Source organism: Ornithodoros turicata, chromosome 4, assembly GCF_037126465.1.
Source record: "Ornithodoros turicata isolate Travis chromosome 4, ASM3712646v1, whole genome shotgun sequence".
Taxonomy (NCBI): domain Eukaryota; kingdom Metazoa; phylum Arthropoda; class Arachnida; order Ixodida; family Argasidae; genus Ornithodoros; species Ornithodoros turicata.
Window position 1 is genome coordinate 41,863,487 of NC_088204.1, and position 25,853 is coordinate 41,889,339.

At 43.4% G+C, this 25,853-nt stretch overlaps 1 protein-coding gene and 1 pseudogene across 1 annotated transcript in view; one reads left to right on the forward strand and one right to left on the reverse strand.

Moving 5' to 3' along the window:
• LOC135392378 (uncharacterized) overlaps window positions 1–25,853 on the reverse strand; it is a 322,651-nt gene that overhangs the window by 15,936 nt on the left and 280,862 nt on the right. The window lies entirely within an intron of this gene.
• On the forward strand, window positions 8,336–9,073 carry LOC135390493 (uncharacterized; annotated as a pseudogene).

Below are 25,853 nucleotides of genomic sequence, written 5' to 3' on the forward strand. Positions count from 1 at the left end.
ACACCCGCTGGGGCGTAATCTCTAAAGGATGAAGCAGTAACTGACAGATAGCGTATTTTTCTCTTCTACGTGATGCAATTTGCACCGCATGACTGACTTGTCTAACATTACGCATCTTACCTTTATCTGCTGCCCAGTCCTGCCCCTGCAATCTCCTGCTGCAGATAAGGTTGGCACAGCATCCCGGACGAGACATCTTCGGCTTCTTGTGAAAGAAGTTGCGCATTGCTTCCGTAACATTCGTATGAGCCAGATGAATTGATCAAATCGCTGCTTTCGAAGGTGGCACACAGTCGAAGTTGTAACCGATTGTTGCAGTCAATAGATTTCTTTTTCGTCTTTTGGAAAATTGTGGTTTGAAACACTGGAACTGCATGCTGAAGTGTTCTTGCAGGCGGGAGCAAAACGCTCACGCATTCTCGGCACGCAGCACAGAACACCAACCACACCAGGAAGTCTGTACTGGCCTAGCAAATGCTTTGCAGTCGAAGGAAGCAAAACTCACGTTCCTCTTGGGTTTAGTGAGGTCCAGAAATATACTGGTTCCCTAATAGCGAACTGTTTATCACTTCCCCTATGTGAATCTGCACAGCAGACGGCTCGGCAGAAGAAACTGGCCGGCTTGGCGGAAGAAACCAAGCCAAAAGTCATGCCAAGCCGGAGCACGGGCAGACCACGAATGTGTCGTCGACACAGGGTTTGCGGGCCACAAGACGGGATGTCAGTGAAACTAAAAATTCACTTTTTCGGAAAACCGCGAGGAGTTTGGGATAACTATTTTGCATACATAATCAGTGTTCCCTTATGAACACATCGTGTGAGTACCATTCCATTCCGTAACACTCGAAAATCGGCGTAGCTGAGCTTTAACGCTTCCAGTCTCGGTCGTGGTAAAGGTTTCGTCAAAGCGTCCGCGATGTTGTCAGCGGACTCGCGGTACTGAAAGTTGATGATGTTGCGTGCTACTAGATCACGTAAGTGATGGTGACGGACATCGATGTGCTTTGTCCTGGTGTTGATCCCTTCACTAAGGGCAAGCTTAATGCAGCCCTGATTATCCTCGAACATAGGTGTCGGTTGATCAATGACTAGTCCGAAATCTTCCAACAATGGACGCAGCCACAAAACTTCCTGTGAAGCATAAGCCGCGGAAATGAGTAGTATGGAGTCTGGCCCAGGCTCAATCAGGTCCAGTTAGAAACATGGACCCCTGGGCCCTGCCCCTGAGCCCTGCGCGTATTTTCCCTGCGCGGCACGTGTGCGGAGGGTTGTCAGCGCGCTTATCGGCGAGGGGAGGGCTGCGTGCGCGTTTGCCCTCTCACATTTTTCAGCCTGGGCCAACTTCTTTCGTCATTTTTCAATCTGTGCCGATTTTTTTCCCGTGCGCGACAGGCGGCGCTCGGGTGGATGGCTGCTGCGGTGGGTGGAGCGTGGCCGGAGGGTTGCATGAGCGCTTACTCGCTCACATTTTTCAGCCTAGGCCGACTTCTTTCGTCATTTTTCAATCTGTGTCGATTTCAATCGTAATTTTTCCCCACTACAACGGGTGTGCAGTAGGCTGTTTACATGCAAAGGATAGCCATACACAAAAGTACATGTGAAAATATATTTATCAAAGTCATTAGTGTCGAGAATTATGTTATGACTCTGTGTGAAGGAGGAAAACTCAGCCAAAAAATCTGAAGCAATAGCATTGAAGCGGTATTTTATTAGTGATAATCACGCAAGTTTTCAATTAAGCAGAAGGAGTAGCACATTTTTTAATCAAAGAAGATATTTTTAATCAATACAATTACAATCAAAATTAAAAGTTTTATTATAAAAACTCTAACATGACAACCATAGTGGAGTTTTAATTACAAAGTTCTGATATGTAACTTTTGCACCGAAGTGTCCGTGCACCGAGGTGTGCGTGCACCGAGGCGTCCGTGCACCAAAGTGTCCGTGCACCAAAATGTCCGAGCAATAGCTGGACCGATTTCTCTAGTGATTTTTTATTATTTTTTCCAGCGCGTGGTGGGTGGTGCGCAGGTGAGGGACTGTCCGGGTGCTTACAATCAGGCCAACGGGCTCGGTGCGCCCTGGGCCGACTTCTTTGGCGATTTTTCCGTATGGGCCGACTTCTCTAGCGATTTTTTTCAGCGCGTGGTGGGTGGTGCGCAGGTGAGGGGCTGTCCATGTGTTTACCAGCTGGCTGAAGAGCTGAGCGTACACTTATGATTGTACACACTGGGCTGACTTCTTTGGCTATTTTTCAGCCTGGGCCGACTTCATTCGCATTTTTTCATGCGGCGCGCAAGTAGGGACATGCAAACTGACAACATCAGGCTACATCTTTGGCGATTTTTCACCCTGGGACGACTTCGTTCGCAATTTTTTTTCAGGTGGTGCGTGTATCAAAATTAAAAGTATTATTATAAAAAGTCTATAATGAGCACCATAGCGGAGTTTTAATTACAAAGTTCTAATATGCAACTTCAAGAACAATAGATAATATTCCATTATGACACATTTAATCAAAAAAGATATTTTTAATCAATATGATTACAATCAAAAGTAAAAGTGTTATTACAAAAAGTCGAACATTATTATACGTGACCACCATACTGGAGCTTTAATTACAAGTGCCGATATATGTATGTGAACAGCAGAGAACTTGGAAGACCATGGGACACGAACATATGAGGAAATAAAATCTATAACACTACATTGGTTAATCAAAACAACAGAGGAGGAGAATAATCTATCAGGTTAACTATCATAAAATCATCCTCGTGACTTCCACATACAATTTTCATTCTAAGAGACACTACAAACCTTACTTTGTTTTATGAATTCAACACAGAAAATATATTAAAAAATGAACTTCACTGCATAGCACGCTCCTAGCCAACAATCAGCTCTAATAATATCTACCCTGATTTGTTGAAGACGAGAGGCGTACGCCTGACAGTTATGAACATTTTCGGGCGCATTAGGGAAGATAAATTCCAACATTACACAATTAATCAATTTCTTATTAAGTAAACAGCATAGACATACGGAAATAATGAGAAACAAAACGATCAACAGCTAATAGAGAACCAAAACCCATCACATAAACAACAGACACATGCAGGAAAATAAATGAAAAAGAATCTATCAAAACGATCAACACGCACGGATGAATAGCAGAGAAACACATTGAACGCCACATGATGAATAATTTAATACAGCACAGAGCTAACGCTGAATAGCAGAGAAACACTCTAAACGGCGCATCTGCCAACGTGTAAACAACACACAGGAAAATATTACTGAAACAAGATCAACAGCTAATAGAGAGCCAAAATTCAACACGTAAACAAGAGGTACACAAAGGATAAATAGTTGAAGAACAATCGAACAAAACAAGAAACATGCACGGATGAATAGCAGAGAAACACTCTAAACGGTGCATCTACCATCGGTAAACAACAGACACATGCAGGAAAATAATTGAAAAAGAATCAATCAAAACGATAAACATGCACGGATGAATAGCAGAGAAACGCTTTGAACGATGCATTTGCCTACATGTAAACAACACACAGGAAAATAATAGCGAAACAAACTATCAAACATTACAATTTGAAATAATATATCTTTTGAACTATCATAAAATCAACCTTGCGAGCTAACAATATAGAATTTTCATCATACTCAGGCACTATAAACATTACCTTGACAGAGCTATCCAAACACGCACCACAGCTATGCTTTACACAATACAACCAGACTCGAGAACCGGTGGGGTCACTCTCTCCCTCTATGCAGCCCGGTGGGGTCACTCTCTCCATCTATACAGCCCAAAAGCGAGGAACCTGTTGTCAATCTGTGGGGTGGGGAAATCCTCTCTCTTTTTCACATTCTTTCCTCCAAAAGGAAATATTCTTAGGACTGGTGTACAGAGACGAATTTTTTATTGATCGCAAATAGACATTGGAATTATTCGACTCTCAAGAACACAATAAGAATTCTATCAAAAAACAATAGCATGCAAAAAATCTAAGAACATACTTTTATGTCAGTGCAAACTGGTTTTAGAGAAACATTAACTAAGCGAACGAGAAAATATTATCGGCGCAAACAATACTCAACGAGAAACGTTGCATTTAATGTATTTCAGATCAGACACAACTATTAGGCAATCATTATTCTCAACTTACAAAATATCAATCGAGTGAAAGTCAAGTTTATTCAGTGATAGAAACAATACACTACAAAACAGAACAGACAATTGCTATACATTGAAGAGATGGACGGATTTTGTACTCGTTACCATACGTCATGGGAGGACCTGATAAAAAGTTGCTTCGAAAAGGAGGAGCCGCGAAACGATTCATTTATCGCTGCATTTCAATACGTCCTAGACATGGTCGTATTCGGAGATATGGTGCAAATTATGGAATTCAAGATGCGAGAACTTGTATGCCGAATCTACAATAGTTATAAAAATATTTGCATGTCAACATCGGAAGGACCACTTGGATTGATGGTGGAGTTTTTGAGGTTTGCTATCGATGAATTGAAATACACTAGACCAAACATAATTGTAATCATTGCAATGGGCATTGCATTAATCAAGAAAGCGATCAGATCAAATTATCATACACAAGCAGTCTATATCGCACGATTCATTATGGATTTGTTGAAATTACACCTAATGGTTGAAATGGAAAGCACATAAAAAATCTTATCACGTGATATATTCCACTAGAGCCTCTACACACTTATTTTCTTCTATCAGTTCGCGCAATGATGTCGAATGAACAGAAGTTCAATATTGTCGTGCAAGGTCTGATGTATCATCACTTATTGAAAATCAACAAACATATCAATTGCGGTGGACCACCGGACGATTTTCATCTAATACTATCTTGTACGCCATTCAAGAATCTTCATACAAAGAAAGGAAACATCAATAAGAGACTGCGCAAGTTCGTCGCAACAAAGTGCAAGTTATTGAAGCAATACAAACACAGCGACAACATATCACCTGCGTTGATCAACGCTGGATTCAAGCGCCCAATAATCAGAATAAATTACTTGATGTCTTCGGAATTCATCAATCAAGACAACAAACGATAACTTCGGAGTTTGGAATAGAACTGTAATTTATCGAAATAAACAAGTGTATAATTGAAATAATAATTGCATTCTTTGTCATCATTGTAATGTATTCTACACAACGCAACGAAAACAGCTTATGACTAGATTGAAGATTGCTAAGGAGACACTACGTACAAGGATCTTCGCATGGAATCAGCGCTGGCAATCAAATATATTTTTACACGACCACACTCTATACAACACCGACACCCGATGGAAAGAATTGTAGAAGAATCGATAATATAAATTTAGAGGCATGTTATATCAATCTTTGTTTACAAATAGGATCACTAATATTTTGCGAAAGCTTATTTTATGAATTAAATTGCACAGCGTATATATTTTCTCAAACGATTGGACAGTTGACGATACTATACTAAAAGGAATCTATTATCAAATGACGCGATGCAAGTGATGGACATGCATGATGCGCTAGCGGAGTCTACAATTCTGATCATCATAACATGCGGCACACAATTCCAATAAGATTTGGGGAGAATCGAATCACGCAACTGTCATCAGAAATGTTTAACCACTATACAATGAAGATGAGCACTATCCATAAGATACGTAATTATAATAAGTAAATATTCCTTTTGCAAACTTAACCAAAGCAGCAACCATAAACGGAGCTCCAATTCACAGAATGTACCCGAGGTTTTTCATTAGCAATACTGAAAAACTATGAGTCTGTTCATTATGTCACGGCATATGAGGCACTACAAATGGGAAGGGCATACTTTAATTTTAGAAGATTTTAGCTCATAATGAAACAAAACGCAAACTCCAACACCAAATGTTCTTGTTTAAATTTACAAAGTCAAAACTGTGTACTATTTCTTACAATTTTTTAATATATAGATTAAAAAGGTCTCTATATAGTCACACATTGTATACAATATATTTGTTTGTACATTAATTGCTCAAATTTATCAGATCACATTCCGGAGCAGTGGTGACTATCGGTAAGTGTTTAATTAAAATTTGAACTGGTGCAGCAATTTATGAAGTGAGTTGTAGAAAGTGTAATTTCACAGCTTTAGCTGGCTCACTTTGATACGCGAAGGTTTTAAGAACTCTTTCACGATGACAAATAATTTAATCGAGTGTATTGATATTTTCTATATACTCTATAACATAATGTGAATTCTCCATGACGCGAATAGTAAAAGTTACGAATATTTTTCGAACGAAATTTACTTAAAACTCGAAGAAATGGTCATCCGCATCGTCGAATGCGTTTCGGCAACACGCCGGGCCGCCTTTCCCAAACGCCGTACCCGAAACCGAACGCGATTCTGCGCTCGACGCGTTAACGCGGTACCGCACGCGAGCGTGTTGCTTTCTTCCGGAAACGGGTTCGACGACGCGGATGACCATTTCTTCGAGTTTTAAGTAAATTTCGTTCGAAAAATATTCGTAACTTTTACTATTCGCGTCATGGAGAATTCACATTATGTTATAGAGTATTAGAAAATATCAATACACTCGATTAAATTCTTTGTCATCGTGAAAGAGTTCTTAAAACCTTCGCGTATCAAAGTGAGCCAGCTAAAGCTGTGAAATTACACTTTCTACAACTCACTTCGTAAATTGCTGCACCAGTTCAAATTTTAATTAAACACTTACCGATAGTCACCACTTCTCCGGAATGTGATGTGATAAATTTTAGCAATTAATGTACAAACAAATATATTGTATACAATGTGTGACTATATAGACAGCTTTTTAATCTATATATTAAAAAATTGTAAGAAATAGTATGCAGTTTTGACTCTGAAAATTTAAACAAGAACCTTTGGTGTTGGAGTTTGCGTTTTGTTTCATTATGAGCTAAAATCTTCTAAAATTAAAGTGTGCCCTTCCCATTTGTAGTGCCTCATATGCCGTGACATAATGAACAGACTCATGGTTTTTCAGTATGGCTAATGAAAAACCTCGGGTACATTGTGTGAATTGGAGCTCCGTTTATGGTTGCTGCTTTGGTTAAGTTTGCAAAAGGAATATTTACTTATTAGAGACCCTTTTCCGGGACTGTTTCAAACACGCGCCCTGAGGTGGCGCTCCAACAGCTCCGCCATTAAGCGCCTTTATTTTGTTTGGGCATGTGTTGCGCTTGCCGTGAGTAAGGTTGGTTTTCGGCTACAATCGCGTGGTTTGATGACCCACATGCGTAAACATCATGTCAAACAAAAGCGAGTTTAAAGCAGGAAAGACGTGTTCTGTTGTTGGATGCACTAATTGCGACGGTGACATCAAAGCTTGGAAGTACTCGCGGTGCGATTTGCATCCACCGCTGTTGCACATGGACTGCCCGTGTCTCGTCCCTTTTTCAATGCACACGTTTCCAACGGGCCATGGAAAGGAAGATCTTCGTCAGCGCTGGATCGCGGATCTTCAGAGAAAAGGATTTGATCCCAGCAAGTCAGCTCGAGTAAGTCAGTGCGTACGTCAACGTTAGTCTCGTTGACATGCGTAGGCTGTTCTGAAATATTCACAATTCCTCAGGTGTGTTCTGTCCATTTCCCTGATGGCCGGCCTACGAAGGCAAATCCATATCCCATACTCTGTTTGTCCACGCCGGTAAGTCGGTTCAGGTCATTTTGATTTCACATGACAATCCATGCATTTGTAACGTACTGTACTCTAGGCTGTTGTGCACAAAGGACGAAGAGTCCTGGTGCGAAAATCTCTGGGATCAGGCCTCAGAAACACCGAGGATGAAAGCACCAACAGCGCAGCATCCGGCTGTGACCTGTTATCATCTGCTACAGAGCCTGGACTCTTAACAGCTGTACATAAGTAAGTTTTATGTCAACAGAAGTCGTTTTTGTTTAAAATCAGTAACAGTGCAACAAACTGGTAAAATTCCAGGGACCACCCATCAGAGGACGTGATTAATGATGACATTGATGGTCATGCAAGAAGCAGGGCAGAAGACAGTGCTCAACGACCTCCAGGGTGTTCCAAGTGTGCCACAAGAAAGGAAACAGCTGACAAGGCTGTTCAGTACGAGATCGTCAGTGACCATAGCTACAGCAGCAGCTCTAAGACTCATTTGAAGTGTGACCGTGCAACCCAAACAACGTGTTCTGTTTACGGCGCTTTGCTTGAATCACAGTTTCCATCCTTTACCGGTCTCACGAAGACTGTATTCGATGCATATGTGGCGGCAGCTACGGCTGTGGCGAAGAGTCCTTTCAAGATGCTCCTGGAAGACCAGCTGCTCCTGACACTGATCAGACTGCGACAGGGGTGATTGCTGATAGACCTTGCGTTCAGATTTGAGATCTCTACTGCATTTGCAAGTAAAATTTTCTCGTTTTGGATAAGGGCATTGGCAAGAGCGACGACGAAATACTTTGTCTTCTGGCTATCACGAGAGACCATTGCAAGGACACTGCCAGCATCATTTCAAGATTTCCCAAACACAACTTGCATAATGGATTGCTTCGAGATTTTTACAGAGAGACCATACAGCCATTGCAAATCCCACAATACGGCGAAAGTCCTACATGCAATAGCCCCAAGTGGGTTCATAATGTTTGTGTCCAAATCGTATGGTGGCCGTGCCAGTGACCGGTTCATTACGACAAACAGTGGAGTCCTCAAGTACCTTGAACCTGGCGATGAAGTCCTTGCGGACAGAGGCTTCACCATATCTGACCTGTTGCCAGTCGGGGTTAAGCTGTCACTCCCAAGCTTCAAAAGAGGCAAAGAACAACTCAGCGCTCGTGAAGTGCTGGGATCACGTCGCCTTGCAAAAGTCAGGATCCACGTCGAGAGGTCTATAAGGCGCATGAAATGCTTCCGCATTCTACGGCACATACCAGCAAGTGTCTTTGCTAAGCGGAACATTGTTGATGAAATCTTGCTAACTGTCGCCGGACTCTGCAATCTGCAGCCACCGTTGATTAAGGACAAAGGTGTGTGTGAGGACTAGTATTTTATTTGCCACGAAGTGTTGCACTGCTTACTGCACAATACATATATAAAGTACTTGTATAATTCTTCCTGACTAGAATGCATGCTGCCCCTTTTGCATGCACACCCTATTCTTAATCCTAAGACATGTATCTAAACGTGATTGTAAATTACTAGTATGAGGCGCAGCATCATCAACATACTATTCATGCTTGTCTGAAAGTGCTGGCAACAAGTGATGAAAGTAGACAGTTTTTAGCTGCTGAAGAACTTCAGTAACAGATGATTCATCATATAATACTTCAACAACATACGCCTCATCATTTGTCCACACAACAAAATCGCATGCCACCATTTCACAACAGTACATCTGCAGCTGAACCTGTGTGTAGTACTTATTCTTTCCATGTTTTCGCAGTTGCAGACCTTCAGTGGTTTCAGTAACGTCATAAGAAGCACTCCTGAACAGACCGGACAGCGACACATGCTTCTCAATAGTCTTTGGTGTAGTACACTTAATTTATATAAGTTTGCACTGTCCCTCAACTATTCCATCGGGGCTTGCACCCAACCATGGCACATCAGGCAACACTGAGAGTCCACAAGGAAGCACGCGGTAACCTCCTCCTCGTACCAGGCGCGAGCTTTTGGCTCGCATATTTTTCCATGCCTGGAAATGAATGAAAAATGTACATTTTTTTACATTGCTATTATGCTCACATTTAATTAAAGTTATGAATTTGTATAAAGACCTGGTACTAATGCCTACCATTTCTGCTACAAGCTTTTCATCATTATATTGTTACATACTCATAGCATACTGATTTTGTACTGTTTCTTGCACTAGAATATACCTTGTACTTGCATTCCCCTGGAATGTCTGGTTAATGTGTCGTGCCACCCATTTCTCGGGCGCAGCTTTTCGAGGAACCGAACCAGCTGTACCTGCGGTTATTCGTAGCTTTCTTTGGTGGTGCCATTCGCTCGACTCTTGATCTTCGGTGCGCTTCTGAAGGGAGTCTGCTTGGATCACATCAATGACCTCATATTTCTCATAGAAATCTCTGCATTTTCCACACCGGAGCTCATCTCCGTGCACGCCATGTTGACCTGCAAAATGATAAATTCAGAACTGTTTCATATCCGACTACCATTGGCATGTTACTGAAAGTGATTAACTTGATCGCATGACATTAATTTTGAGGAGGCTGCACAAAATCACTCACGCGTTCGACTTCTGCCAGGAACAGGGTTTGCACCTCGCGGATTCAGAACTGCAAAAAGCATTGTACCCTTGAGTGATTCAGGAGTAAACGGTGCCTTCTGAAAATGTGTCAGAAGGGCCGCATGCGAGGTCATCTTAGGAATTTCTATGAGAGTTTCTTTGTGGTCATAGATAACATCCATCTTTTGCGGTAAAATATTTTTCGATGTTGAAGCATTCCATGCACATTTTTCGTCAGTGCACGAGCTCCCTGTCAGCCCTCGGTTTAACTGCTCCCACATGGGAGCATGTTTTTCCAAGTCCTGCAGGGCACTGGCATGATACATCCTTTACGTTGCCATTGTCAAACACTATATTAACCCTGTAAGATTTTGCTACTGTTTGGGACGATCTAACGTTTGCTTTTAAAAAGCATGTACTCCCGTTAACATGACACAACAGAACTCCTACATGGCAGTAGTAGTGTATCAGCTCAACTGGCCCACAACTCACACAGTGGCCTGGACGCCATTAATGAGCAATTAGAGCAATTTGGGACCCCCCACAGTAATTAGGATAATTCAGGGAGTCATTACACTAATTGGGGAGCGTCTAGGACGTGTCCAGACCACTGTGTGAGTTGTGGGCTAGTTGAGCTGACAAAAAGAAAAAAATAGGTAGAAAATAAAATAAGAAAGATAGAGATAGAGTGGAGAGAAGGAGTTTAGTTGAAGATCAACGACGCCATCTTGAAGAAAGCGGTCCGGAACGGCCGCTGACTGTCGCTGGGCGACGGAGCACGGAGGCAGGTTGCAAAGCATCGCAGCTACGACCATCAGTTCCGGACATCCTGTGACGTCAGCTGTGACGTCATCATGGCATGTCTGGGCAAGTTAGGACAGCTCTGGACATGCAAGGAGAAAAACACTCGTAATACAGAGGCTGGGAAAGCAAGAGTAAATATGCAAACCATCAATAGCTAACAAGAAAATAGGACTAGTTAACAACAAATGATCTCACCACAACAGGAGCGCAGAACGATGCGACTGCTCTATCCGACAGCCAGGCAGAGAACTGACTCGTAATAGTTTTTTTCTCTCCTGTATAAAGCCCCGCAGCTGCATCCCCTAGCGGTTACTTTCTCAACTAATCTCACAACAAAATTATTAAGAATCACGCCAGCGCTACTCCCGGTCCCAAGGCAGAAGAAGATAGAAAATGGCGGGGATGCCCGGACAACAGCAACCAGCACTGGCACGAAAATCGCAAACAAAGCGGGAACAAAGTTGGCGAAAGCATTAGTTACACAACAAATCACCTCACCACGGTAGGAGCACAGACCGATGCGACTGCTCTCCGTGACAGCCAGCCAGAAACTGAGCGAGCGCGGGGAGCGCACGTCTGCTTTCCGCGACAGCCGGAGAGAAACTGACTGGGGCGCCGCTCCGCGGCCGCTACGCATACGCGCTCCTAGCGCCCTCTGGGGCGACCACCTCCGAGAGGCTAAGAGTGAAGAGCATTCCTGCGCCCCCTGCTGGCCATTCTCATTGGTCGTGAGGCTGAGAGAGAAGAGCATTCCTGTGCCTCCTGCTGGCCGTTCTCATTGGTCGTGACGTCATCCTATTGTCTCAGGGCTACACAGTTTTTTTTCCACTAATGCTCCTCTAGACAAGGTCAACCTGAAACAATAGTCTCTCGGTATGACGTCATCATGCAGGTGCGTGGCTCAAGGACGCGTACGCTCTAGACAGGGCACCTGTTATTTATTGAATCACTATCCCTAGATTATTTCCTTTATTCTACTATAATGATTGCATAGGGAACTATTGCAGAAAAACACCATAGACAAGAGGAGATTGTAGCATTTCATTCCCAAAGTCTTACTGTACAGGAAAAAAAAAATGGTTCAGCAAGACATAAAGTCACACACCTGTCCCCCTCGCGGTTACTCTCTGAACTAAATGAATCGCAAAATTATTAAGAATAGCTCTACTCCCATTCAAGGCAGCACTATCGTCAAGAATATTCCTTGTACAAAAAGAAAAAAACTACATGTAGAAGGAAAGCATGTCAGAACAAGCCCAGGCATGTCAGCACATGTTTGTCAGACAAGCGGGGAAAAAGCGAAAAGAAACAAAGAAGGAAACCAGCATCAAACTATTTCTAAGCACACGCACTCCTCTTATTCAAAAACAGTGCTCATCATAAATCTGCCCAGGACAATACACACTATTTTGCTACACTTTTTTCAGTAATGGTCAATACATTGCTACAGACTGCATGACGACATCACATCCTGTCTGAAGAAGAAGACACCGGCAAAGACTCCTATTATTTATTGAATCGCAAGATTATTTCCTTTGTCCTACTCTTAATGACATTGATTCTCTCATTAAAATTCAACAAAAAAGCACCCCGCATATTAACGATTTTCACCCCAAAGGCTCATCATGGTCATTAGAATTACAGTAAACTGCCACTGCTCTTTTAAAATAATAAGTGAGACCACTCAACATCACCTCCAGGCTTATGTAATACATGACCCTTTCTATGCTCATACATTCGTTGTCTGAGGCTACACCTGCGAGCAAAAAAGGCGCGAAAGCCGGGGGCAAAGTTCCATTCGCGCATTGCGAGCAAAAAGGCGCGAAAGCACAAGACAGAACGCCTTTACGGGAACACGATGGCATTCCTATACTATATTAATGATTATTGCATTGCAGTTTAGAAAAACTACAACTAAACTCTAATTTTAGGAGCCCATTAAAATTCTACTTTCTATGGAAACTATAATTGCCCTATTACTTGGATCGCTATTAATGAAGCGCTCCAATTTTTTCTCTCTTCCCATTTCAGCCTTGTCATGCAGGGAAGCAGACTCATATCCAAAATAATTAATTTACACTGAGGGTGCCGTGCTTCAGGAATTCCTATCCTGCGCTCAGATGCAAGCATTTCTTCACGGATACCTTTAACAGCTGACTTCCCCAACATATCGAACACCCAACAAAATCAAACAAACAATCAGAAACCCTCTTCTCAACTGTACCATGCGACTGTCTTCTTCGTAAAATCGGTGGTCTGAGGAAGAGAGCAGCGAAAAATTGCGCGCACTTGTGCTTGACTTAAAAAACCTGAAGCATATGCCAATAAACCAAGAAAAAGACACTCATGTCTGGTATCTGGTAGTGCCACATACACAGACGCATTGCCCTTGCGTAAAGAAAGCACAGGACAGGGATACACAAATATCCTTAGGTGAGCAGGGAAAAGCCTTAAGACCTCAGGTCACCACACATCGCCACGCGGCTAGCACAACATGACACCAACAACATACAGCGGCGGGAAGAACAGCAACACTGCTAAACAAGTCCAGACATGCCACGATGACGTCACAAATCAGGGGAAAAAGCACACGCATGCACGTTGCTGTTGATAAAACAGTGCGCCTGCTCGGGGAAAGGGATCGCGCGCGTCCAAACCGCGAGGACCGCGTTGCGCTCGCACGGGGAATCGCGCGCGTCGCGTCCCGAGAACGGGTCCGCGCGCGGCTCGCGTGGGGCGCGGTTCGGGAGCACTGTTTTATCACTTAAACAGCAGCAGAGCTCACCATTGTAGTACCCTCGCGATAAATCTTTTATTCCAGCGGCAGCAGACCCAAGTAGGGTACCAAAGCTTGCAGCCAGCGATGCTGGAATGATTATTTTATTTGATTTTATTTTATTTTGAGTCATTATCGGCTCACCTATTTAGTGAAGACCTATGAACACATGTTAAGTGGTTTGGTTTAAAAATTATGAGAGCTACAGTGTGTAGCGAATGATGTTCACATTTGTCCGTTCTGCTCTATAGTATTCTTGCAAAATATATGGGTGCAAGAAAATAAAAGGAAAACGAAGAAGACAATTCACTCCTGTATGATGAGCGCTGCGTAGAAGCACGGCACCGTTTTCTTTGTGGAGGTATAGCGAACGCGCATTCCTTTCTTTCTTTTTTGGGTCGCGTCTGCCGAGTGGCGATATCCTATTACATCCGGAACGAGGACCTATCGCTTTGCGATCGCATACAAGAGTGAGCCATCTTTTGACGATGGTAGGATAATTATTGACCTGAGGAATAATATGGATTTATGTGGTTGTGAGAATAGACTTTGTGTTTGTGAGTGTGAAAATGTGAGTGTGTGTCTGTGTATGTGTGCGCGCGGGCGCGCGCGCTTTCCTGAACCAGGGATCCCACTTGACAAGTAAGTTCTTTCTGTGTGCCTTTTCATGTGACACGAGTGATACATTTATGTACTATTGCATGGAATAGTGGCTTAAAAAATAAGGGTAGCAGCGCTTGCATTACCATCTGTAGGATAGACCGAGAGCGTTTTTAATGGAATTACCTCGCGAACCTGGTGAAGTCTTCGTTTTGGGCAGGCTATTTTATGAGAGCCGGTCCTGTTGCGATGCATTTGATACGCTTTCCTGAAGCAGCGTGCTTTGTTCTTGTAGTGTGGTTTACGCCTTTATCAATAGAAATGAATAGAAGTGTTTGTTTGTTTGTATGGTTGTTTGTTTGTTAGTATGTATCTGTCACGTTCGTAGCGCTGTTCAAGCGCTAGCCGCGTAGCGATAAGCGGTGATTCTCCGATTATTCCTGAGCGGTACGACTTAAGCCTTTTCCCTGCTCACTTAAGGAAATTTGTGTATCCCTGTCCTGTGACACAAATGCGTGTAATTTTTCGCGGTTCTTTTCTTCTGTCACTGCTTTTACTCAGAATGTAGGTGAGGGGGGAAAAAGTCAGCATCCAGGTAGAGCAGGAGAAAGTCGCTCGGCAGAGGAGAGTTCATGAGAATGGAATTTGTTTGTTTTTTGTTATATATCGTTGAGTGTCAGTATTCACTAGAGGTGTGCGAATATTCGAAATTTCGAATATTGTTCGAATATTGTTGATATTCGAACCCTATTCGTATTCGAAAATTTGATAATCGAGAAATTCGAATATTCGAAAATTTTGAATAATGGAGCACAAGCGCCAGCATTCCCGCTAAAATGAACAGAATTCCAGGTATTGGGATTAATCTTGCGAAAATTCCACGTTTGGCACGTCCTTAGCGCGATTTCCAATTGGAATCGGACTTCATGTGCATCCAGCAAAACCGCAAGTTGCCTTCACAGCATGCTTCCGCGCATTGGGTGCAGCCAACTTTAAGGCGCAACATCTGGTAGGCTACCTAGCCGATTTGATTTTTTTTATGTGTGCTTTCGTTATTTTTTAAAAGATAATACAGACTCGAAGAAGTGTTTGTTTGTTTGTTAGTATGTGTCTGTCACCTTCGTAGCGCTGTTCAGGCTTTATTTTCTTTGCAAAAATTCAGACTTTATGGTATTAAGCTGTTCGAGTAGAAGTGACTTTCTGCGCTCGCTTAAGATAGATTGTGTATCCCTGTCCTGTGCTTTCTTCACGCAGGGCCAATGCAAATGAGTATTTAGCATTATGCAATAATTATCTGATAGCAGAAAAGGGTGTCTTTGTCACAGTTTATTAGCGTGTGCGTCGTTCTTTTATTTATTTTTTTCTCTTATTTATTTTTTTCTCTTATAGCTATGCGAGCAAAAGTGCGTGTAATATTTCGCTGCTCTTTTCTTATTTTCTCTACTTTTTATGTAGAAGAAAGCCTCCTGCGTAAAAGCTGAATAGTGTTCTACCAGTGGAAGTGGTGTTGTTTGTTTGATTTTGTTGGGTGTTCGATATCTTGACGAAGTAAGCAGAGCTTAATTTTGCAGGTTTTTGAGCAGAAATGCTGGTATCTGAGCACGGAGTACAAATTTATATATTTCTCTGCTCCCTAAGAAAATTTGTACGTCGTTTTCCAAGCAGACCGCGTTTAGTTTACGCAAAATAGAAAAATGAAGTTGTGTATGCTCTATGATGATCCGCCGCAGGCTTAGGCCTTTTCCCTGATCACCAGTGTTTTCGCATTCGATGTCGCGTGTCTAGACTTGTTCAGTAGTGTTGCAATTTTTACCCTTCGCCAATATCTTGTTGCTACCGTCTTGTGTTAGACGTTGAGCTTCGTAGCGATGTGCGGTAACGCTACGATTATTCCAGAGCGCTCCGTGTGTTTAATGCGTTGTCCTCTGTGCGTGCATGCGTGTGCTTTTTCCCCTGATTTGTGACGTCATCGTGGCATGTCTGGACTTGTTTAGCAGTGTTGCAGTTCTTCCCGCCGCTAGTATGTTGTTGGTGTCATGTTGTGCTAGCCGCGTGGCGATGTGTGGTGACCTGAGGTCTTAAGGCTTTTCCCTGCTCACCTAAGGATATTTGTGTATCCCTGTCCTGTGCTTTCTTTACGCAAGGGCAATGCGTCTGTGTATGTGGCACTACCAGATACCAGACATGAGTGTCTTTTTCTTGGTTTATTGGCATATGCTTCAGGTTTTTTAAGTCAAGCACAAGTGCGCGCAATTTTTCGCTGCTCTCTTCCTCAGACCACCGATTTTACGAAGAAGACAGTCGCATGGTACAGCTGAGAAGAGGGTTTCTCTGATTGTTTGTTTGATTTTGTTGGGTGTTCGATATGTTGAGGAAGTCAGCTGTTAAAGGTATCCGTGAAGAAATGCTTGCATCTGAGCGCAGGATAAGAATTCCTGAAGCACGGCACCCTCAGTGTAAATTAATTATTTTGGATATGAGTCTGCTTCGCTGCATGACAAGGCTGAAATGGGAAGAGAGAAAAAATTGGAGCGCTTCATTAATAGCGATCCAAGTAATAGGGCAATTATAGTTTCCATAGAAAGTAGAATTTTAATGGGCTCCTAAAATTAGAGTTTAGTTGTAGTTTTTCTAAACTGCAATGCAATAATCATTAATATAGTATAGGAATGCCATCGTGTTCCCGTAAAGGCGTTCTGTCTTGTGCTTTCGCGCCTTTTTGCTCGCAATGCGCGAATGGAACTTTGCCCCCCCGCTTTCGCGCCTTTTTTGCTCGCAGGTGTAGCCTCAGACAACGAATGTATGAGCATAGAAAGGGTCATGTATTACATAAGCCTGGAGGTGATGTTGAGTGGTCTCACTTATTATTTTAAAAGAGCAGTGGCAGTTTACTGTAATTCTAATTACCATGATGAGCCTTTGGGGTGAAAATCGTTAATATGCGGGGTGCTTTTTGTTGAATTTTAATGAGAGAATCAATGTAATTAAGAGTAGGACAAAAGAAATAATCTTGCGATTCAATAAATAATAGGAGTCTTTGCCGGTGTCTTCTTCTTCAGACAGGATGTGATGACGTCACGCAGTCTGTAGCAATGCATTGATCGTTACTGAAAATAGTGTAGCAAAATAGTGTGTATTGTCCTGGGCAGATTTATGATGAGCACTGTTTTTGAATAAGAGGAGTGCGTGTGCTTAGAAATAGTTTGATGCTGGTTTCCTTCTTTGTTTCTTTTCGTTTTTTCCCCCCTTGTCTGACAAACATGTGCTGACATGCCTGGGCTTGTTCTGACATGCTTTCCTTCTACATGTAGTTTTTTTTTCTTTTTGTACAAGGAATATTCTTGACGATAGTGCTGCCTTGAATGGGAGTAGAGCTATTCTTAATAATTTTGCGATTAATTTAGTTCAGAGAGTAACCGCGAGGGGGACAGGTGTGTGACTTTATGTCTTGCTGAACCATTTTTTTTCCTGTACAGTAAGACTTTGGGAATGAAATGCTACAATCTCCTCTTGTCTATGGTGTTTTTCTGCAATAGTTCCCTATGCAATCATTACAGTAGAATAAAGGAAATAATCTAGGGATAGTGATTCAATAAATAACAGGTGCCCTGTCTAGAGCGTACGCGTGCTTGAGCCACGCACCTGCATGATGACGTCATACCGAGAGACTATTGTTTCAGGTTGACCTTGTCTAGAGGAGCATTAGTGAAAAAAAACTGTGTAGCTCTGAGACAATAGGATGACGTCACGACCAATGAGAACGGCCTGCAGGGGGCGCAAGGATTCACTTCTCTCTTGGACACTGACGGGTCTCGACACGCAAATTCTGCTCCTGGCGTTGACCGTCAGTGGAAGAGCGTAGCTTCGGTGGGGTTCTGTCTGCCTCTAATGGGGTGCGGATGTGTGGTTCGTCACTGGTGAATGGTGTACGACGATGCAGGTGGATTTTTTGACGAGCGGATTTACAATGAGGGAATGCTGTGAACGGGAAAAATGATGGTGAGTGTCTTTTTCACTCTGTTCAAGTGTTTGTTTTCCTCTGTTGCCCAGCAGTCGTACAATTTGTCCTGACGTGTTCTGACATGCCCCGATATGCATGCTTTCCTGTGTTGACGTTTTGTATTTCTTTTCTTTTTTGACAAGGAACACATTGTTGTCTTGACGATAGTGCTGCCCTGAGTTCTGCGCTCCTGTTTACCCGTACTGTGTGTTGATTTGTTGAGTACCTAGTCCTCTTATTTGCCGTTGATGGAGTTACGTGTTAGGATATTTTGTTCTTTTGCAAGTCTCATTTAGTAAGACTTTGGAATTCCTACGATCAGCTTTCATGCATGGTGCTCTTCTGCAATAGTTTCCTATTCAATCGTTATAGGACAATAGAGGAAATAATCTTGGGATAGTGATTCAATAAATAATATGTCCCCTGTCTAGAGCGTACGTGTCCTTGAGCCAGGCAGCTGCATGATGATGTCATACTGTGGCTTCATTGTAGATTGACCAAAGGAGCATTAGTGGAAAAAAAACAGGGTAGCCCTGAGACAATAGGATGACGTCACGACCAATGAGAACGGCCAGCAGGGGGCGCAGGAATGCTCTTCTCTCTTAGCCTCACGACCAATGAGAATGGCCAGCAGGGGGCGCAGGAATGCTCTTCACTCTTAGCCTCTCGGAGGTGGTCGCCCCAGAGGGCGCTAGGAGCGCGTATGCGTAGCGGCCGTGGAGCGGCGCCCCAGTCAGTTTCTCTCCGGCTGTCGCGGAAAGCAGACGTGCGCTCCCCGCGCTCGCTCAGTTTCTGGCTGGCTGTCACGGAGAGCAGTCGCATCGGTCTGCGCTCCTGCTGTGGTGAGGTGATTTGTTGTGTAACTAATGCTTTCGCCAACTTTGTTCCCGCTTTGTTAGCGATTTTCGTGCCAGTGCTGGTTGCTGTTGTCCGGGCATCCCCGCCATTTTCTATGTTCTTCTGCCTTGGGACCGGGAGTAGCGCTGGCGTGATTCTTAATAATTTTGTTGTGAGATTAGTTGAGAAAGTAACCGCTAGGGGGTGCAGCTGCGGGGCTTTATACAGGAGAAAAAAACTATTACGAGTCAGTTCTCTGCCTGGCTGTCGGATAGAGCAGTCGCATCGTTCTGCGCTCCTGTTGTGGTGAGATCATTTGTTGTTAACTAGTTCTATTTTCTTGTTAGCTATTGATGGTTTGCATATTTACTCTTGCTTTCCCAGCCTCTGTATTACGAGTGTTTTTCTCCTTGCATGTCCAGAGCTGTCCTAACTTGCCCAGACATGCCATGATGACGTCACAGCTGACGTCACAGGATGTCCGGAACTGATGGTCATAGCTGCGATGCTTTGCAACCTGCCTCCGTGCTCCGTCGCCCAGCGACAGTCAGCGGCCGTTCCGGACCGCTTTCTTCAAGATGGCGTCGTTGATCTTCAACTAAACTCCTTAGGTACATTCTTTTTGAAAGAAAAGTGCTGCACTCGTGCAGCACCAGTTCTTAAGTGCACGCGAGGTGTAGACAACAGTTCTGAGCCAGTTGCACTGGCGTGACACTACCGGCTCCCTAGTTGCACTGGCGTGACACTACCGGCACTAGAATCATCAAGTGCAGGCCTTGTCGTCTGCTATGAAGCCGCAGACCTTGTCGTCTGCTACGTTTCTCTTCAGCTCGTCTGTCGTTTGTTCGCGGTTTGTTTATAGAACAATTCGTTAGCGAATATTGGGAGAATCTCGTTCTTCATGGCGTTGCAAATTGCTGTACCTTTGGTTTTTTTCGACTCCGACAGTGATGACGAGGATGACCACATCGTTTTATTAGGGATGGTATGCGAGGCTTTGAAGCGGCACAAGCGCAACCGTGTTCATGGATATTATGAGTCGGTAGTAAACAGTTACTACGGCTTTGAGTTCATACGGATGTTTCGGATGTCACGCGGACGTGTGGCAGAACTGTCCCATCGCTTCGAAACATCTGTGCACTACCCAAAGTCAACTGTCGGCCGCCCAAGAGTGCCAGCAGAAAAGACGTTCCTGATCGCTTTGGCATACCTGGGCTCGCGGACACCATTCGTGCAAGTGGCAGATAAGTTCAATGTCACTGAGTCGGCAGCTCACAAGTGTGTCCTGCGGGTCTTACATTTCCTGGAGGATGTAAGTGGACATGTCATTACTTGGCCAGAGGAAACGACACGCCGCCAGCAGGCTGCGGCAAATGAAATAGGCAAAAGGATACCAAATGTAATAGGTGCCATAGACGGGTCAATGCGAAGGTGACCGAATATCATACAGCCGCACTACTTTTAATTCTGGGAGATATTGAAAATACAGAAACTTTTGGAAGATACTTCATGTAATGCATGTTCTTCTGATAACATTGTTTTAGTGCAGGGTATTTTGCTTACATTTGAGGGCATCTGAGGTTGATAATATACCTTCATATCACACAGGGAATCTAATGAACGTGGTGGTCATATTTCAGGTGGGTACCTGCTTGGAGACGCAGCCTACCCGTTTCTTCCTTGGTTGCTGACCCCCTACAAAGCGTCGGGACAAGCATTGCCGCAGTGGAAGAAGACGTATAATTATATCCACAGCAGACAACGTGTCATTATTGAAAACACTTTCGGTCTTCTGAAGCAACGTTTCAGAAGACTGTATGGTGTTGATGCGGACACCATAAAGAAATCATGTCTGATCATACTGGCATGTTGCGTTTTGCACAACCTGTGCAGTGCTGAGGATGACTTGGAAGCCTTCCAATCGCTCTCCACGAATGAGGAAGATGAAAGTGAAGCACCCCTCCCTGTGAGCAATGCTGCTGTGCATCGTGCTGCGGAGGCGATCAGGAAGCAAATAGCTGAGGCTCTATTGTAAAATGGTGTTTTTTTTTATTATTATTATTATTATTATTATTTATTTACTGACACATTGCTCGTACACTGATGAAATGTGGGACTATTATGGGTGTTATGTTCATTGCAGAGATAATTATATTTATTAAATTCATTAGCTACTTTTCTCGGGTGTATTCAGTACAGGTGAATGCCTCCAGTATATTTTGCGAAGTTTGCCTGCAATTCGATGGAATACATGACAAGAGCCGTCTGCACTTTGTTTAAAAAAGTTAAGAACGTTTATGAGACTAAGGGGTTTTATAATGTTGTTCTTTTTGAGCTACATTCAGTACAAACTGATGCTGCCACAAATCTCTCAAGTAGTGCAATCTTCTCTTCATGACGCTTCTGCCTGGCTTCCTCGATCGTTTTCAGTTGATTAACAAGCTCCCGCAGAACTTCTGTTGCACTCTCCCTGGGTGCTCTGCGCCTCCTGTGTCTGGTGACTGGTGTTTCCGACGTCTCCTCCTCCTTCTCCTCCTCGGGTAGTGGTAGCTGAGGCGGCGGAGACTGCGTCGTGCTGTGGCTCGTGGCCTTGGCTATTTTTGTGGACCTGCTGACCAGAATGTACAGGTGGAAGCATTGTAGCAGGTCAACAAAAACTTACTATTGATTGATTGACTGGTAAAGCTATTATATGGAATGGTTATGCACATTGCCCCTTTGTCTTTTTGATACTGCATGTATGTGCATGCAAAACAACTTTTCGTTTTTTTTTTCTGTGATGCTACCAGAGTGTACTGGACGTGCAGCTAAGTATACTTTTACACAGCTGCAGTAGAGGTTGCCCTGTTTTGCTTACCCACGTTTGATCACGGTTTTGCCAGGTGCCATCAGCACTACAGGAGAGATGTGATGCTGGCTCTGCAAGATGTCATGCAGTTCTCTGAACACAAGAGACCCACCATGTGAATAAACCCATTGCACTGCGCATGCTGAACAAGAACAAAATAGGTCTGGTCGGTCTGGCTGGTATATGTAATTTATCACATATGTCAATTTGTGCTCATTACTTACTCTTCATATTCAAATACCACTGTGCCACTCCCAGAGGTATTGTTTTTCTTCTTCGCATTTTTGTATGCCCTTTCTAAGGACTTCCATCGGTTCTCAACTTGAGTGGCAGTAAAGTTCTCCTTGAACTGTTCGTTCAGGCGGTCTGCCATGGTGGCCCACAGCATCTTTTTTGTCCTGTATCCACCCTTCTTTCCAATTTGGAGTCTGTGTTCTTTAAAACAGTTTATAAAAAAGCGAGTTCTGCTCGCACTCCAGAGTTTTTCTTCTGTCCCATCCTTCATTGTCTCTCGTTGTAGTTGTGGTGTAGCTCCTTTGATTTGTGAGGCTTCACCTTCATCCACAGTCAGCGGCGGAGCTGGCGAGAGTGACGTCCGCACCTCATGTGAATCTTGCTGTTGGTGGATCATCACCACCGCAGACGGCATGTAAATGCGGTCCCCAGCTGGTGAACAAATAAATGAGTAAATAATTATATGCCTATAGGACGCATGACGGATAACGGTATGCGCGGTGTAGTTATATTTATTTCAGTCGCTAGGAACTATATCGCAAGTTAGAGCTCGGATCTCGTCATACAGAAATATTTTACAGAAAGAGATGGATTGATTAAAAAATAAAAGATATATAGAGATAAAGAAAGAAAACGAAATATAAACCCCGTTTTCCGATCAAACCCCGCCGCCCCACCCGTTCAATAGCGCATGTGATTGAACTCGTCCAGTTACCGCTGCTATGCACAGCACATACAAACGTGCATTTTTACGTTCAGAACTTCTACAAGTTACTGCCGTGCGTAAAACAGGGCTGCGCGAACTGCTTTTGATGGGCACTCCGCGAGTTAAATGAACATTTTCCCCAACGTCAGTTTTTCCAACAAGATTATTACATCAAAGTTTACTTACTGGACGTCATATACAAATACTGCCCGTCATTCATTATATGTTCACCGGTATCTGATAAAACAGGCCAGGCGATCATCGTACTAGCTGCGGTAGCCATACCGTCGTCTGCTAACTCGCGCCCCGCACTTTCTGCGACACAACAGCCACCTACCATCACCTTTTTCCAACAGAGTTATTAGATAAACGTTTACTTAGTTGATGCCATGTACAAAATACCCCCGTCATTCATTACATATTCTCTAGTGTCTAATAAAACAGGCCAGGCAATCATCGTGACTTAGCAGACGACGTTGTTGTATGGTTGTTGCGAAGTGCTCTCCGCCATCTTGTCGTCTGCTACTTTGCACCCTTCCCTTGCACGACCAGGATACGTCGTGCAAGGAAATCGAGAACTAGTGCAGAACCAGGTCAGCACTTCCCCAAAAAGAATGGGGACGTGCAGGTGCAGTGCGAGTGCCTGGCAAAAAGAATGCGACAGTGTTGCACTCTCTGCACTAGTTCAGGAGGTGCAGGTAAAAAGAATGGACCTCTTCTCTCCACTCTATCTCTATCTTTCTTATTTTATTTTCTACCTATTTTTTTCTTTTTATCAGCTCAACTAGCCCACAACTCACACAGTGGTCTGGACACGTCCTAGACGCTCCCCAATTAGTGTAATGACTCCCTGAATTATCCTAATTACTGTGGGGGGTCCCAAATTGCTCTAATTGCTCATTAATGGCGTCCAGGCCACTGTGTGAGTTGTGGGCCAGTTGAGCTGATACACTACTACTCATGGCCAGAGTCCAGAAGATTCGTTGCTTCTGCAAATCCCCTGTAATTTGCTGCTGGCTGTCCATCAATGTCCACCTTGCTAATCATGTGCTCGTACACAACTGAAAGAGAAAATGTATATTGAGTATGAGATGCAACAGTGACGCACCGTTCTGCGTCACTTGCCACTGTACTGCGAGTGTAACTTAAACGCGGCCCGATAGATTTGAGACACTTGATAAGGCAGGGCAGCAAGTGATAATGCAGATACAGGAGAGTATGCAGACTAGCTGTTACATAAGGAACAACGAAAATCCGAGAGAGACACAAAAGCACTTCACATAGACACGACGAGAAATACCCGTTCTCCGACCCCAAGAGTTGGAAAAGTGTACACAAAAGTACATCGTAGTCATGATGACAATCACACTCCACATGTAAATCACTGCACTCACTAGTTACTGCGAAGAGCGAATGGTAACACAGAGAAATCTCATCCCGACAGAAATGTTATCCTGAAATGTTATTATGCCATTCGTTCACTTACATGATCTTTCTATCTTTGGCCACCTTCGCGTGTCGTCGACCCACTCCACGTCTGTGTTTGTTGTCGTCATCACCTACACATGCCACAGAAGTACTTGTAGAGATGAAGATATGGTGGCTACGTTGTGAAAACGGCTCCCGAGGGAAACGCGCGAAAAGGCAAAGGCGAGAGAGCGGACGCGGTGCAACGTTTCCAGCTGACAGATTCGCCTGTTCAAGGCGGGCAATGGCTGCCGATCACGTGATACTAACATGGCGGCGCCCACATCGACCTTCGGAAAAGCGTGTATAATTACGTATCTTATGGATAGTGCTCATCTTCATTGTATAGTGGTTAAACATTTCTGATGACAGTTGCGTGATTCGATTCTCCACAAATCTTATTGGAATTGTGTGCCGCATGTTATGATGATTAGAATTGTAGACTCCGCTAGCGCATCATGCATGTCCATCACTTGCGTCGCGTCATTTGATAATAGATTCCTTTTAGTATAGTATTGTCAACTCTCCAATCGTTTGAGAAAATATATACGCTGTGCAATTTAATTCATAAAATAAGCTTTCGCAAAATATTAGTGATCCTATTTGTAAACAAAGATTGATGTAACATGCCTCTAAATTTCTATTATCGATTCTTCTACAATTCTTTCCATCGGGTGTCGGTGTTGTATAGAGTGTGGTCGTGTAAAAATATCTTTGATTGCCAGCGCTGATTCCATGCGAAGATCCTTGTACGTAGTGTCTCCTTAGCGATCTTCAATCTAGTCATAAGCTGTTTTCGTTGCGCTGTGTAGAATACATTACAATGATGACAAAGAATGCAATTATTATTTCAATTATACACTTGTTTATTTCGATAAGTTACAGTTGTATTCCAAACTCCGAAGTTATCGTTTGTTGTCTTGATTGATGAATTCCGAAGACATCAAGTAATTTATTCTGATTACTGGGCGCTTGAATCCAGCGTTGATTAACGCAGGTGATATGTTGTCGCCGTGTTTGTATTGCTTCAATAACTTGCACTTTGTTGCGACGAACTTGCGCAGTCTCTTATTGATGTTTCCTTTCTTTGTATGAAGATTCTTGAATGGCGTACAAGATAGTATTAGATGAAAATCGTCCGGTGGTCCACCGCAATTGATATGTTTGTTGATTTTCAATAAGTGATGATACATCAGACCATGCACGACAATATTGAACTTCTGTTCATTCGACATCATTGCGCGAACTGATAGAAGAAAATAAGTGTGTAGAGGCTCTAGTGGAATATATCACGTGATAAGA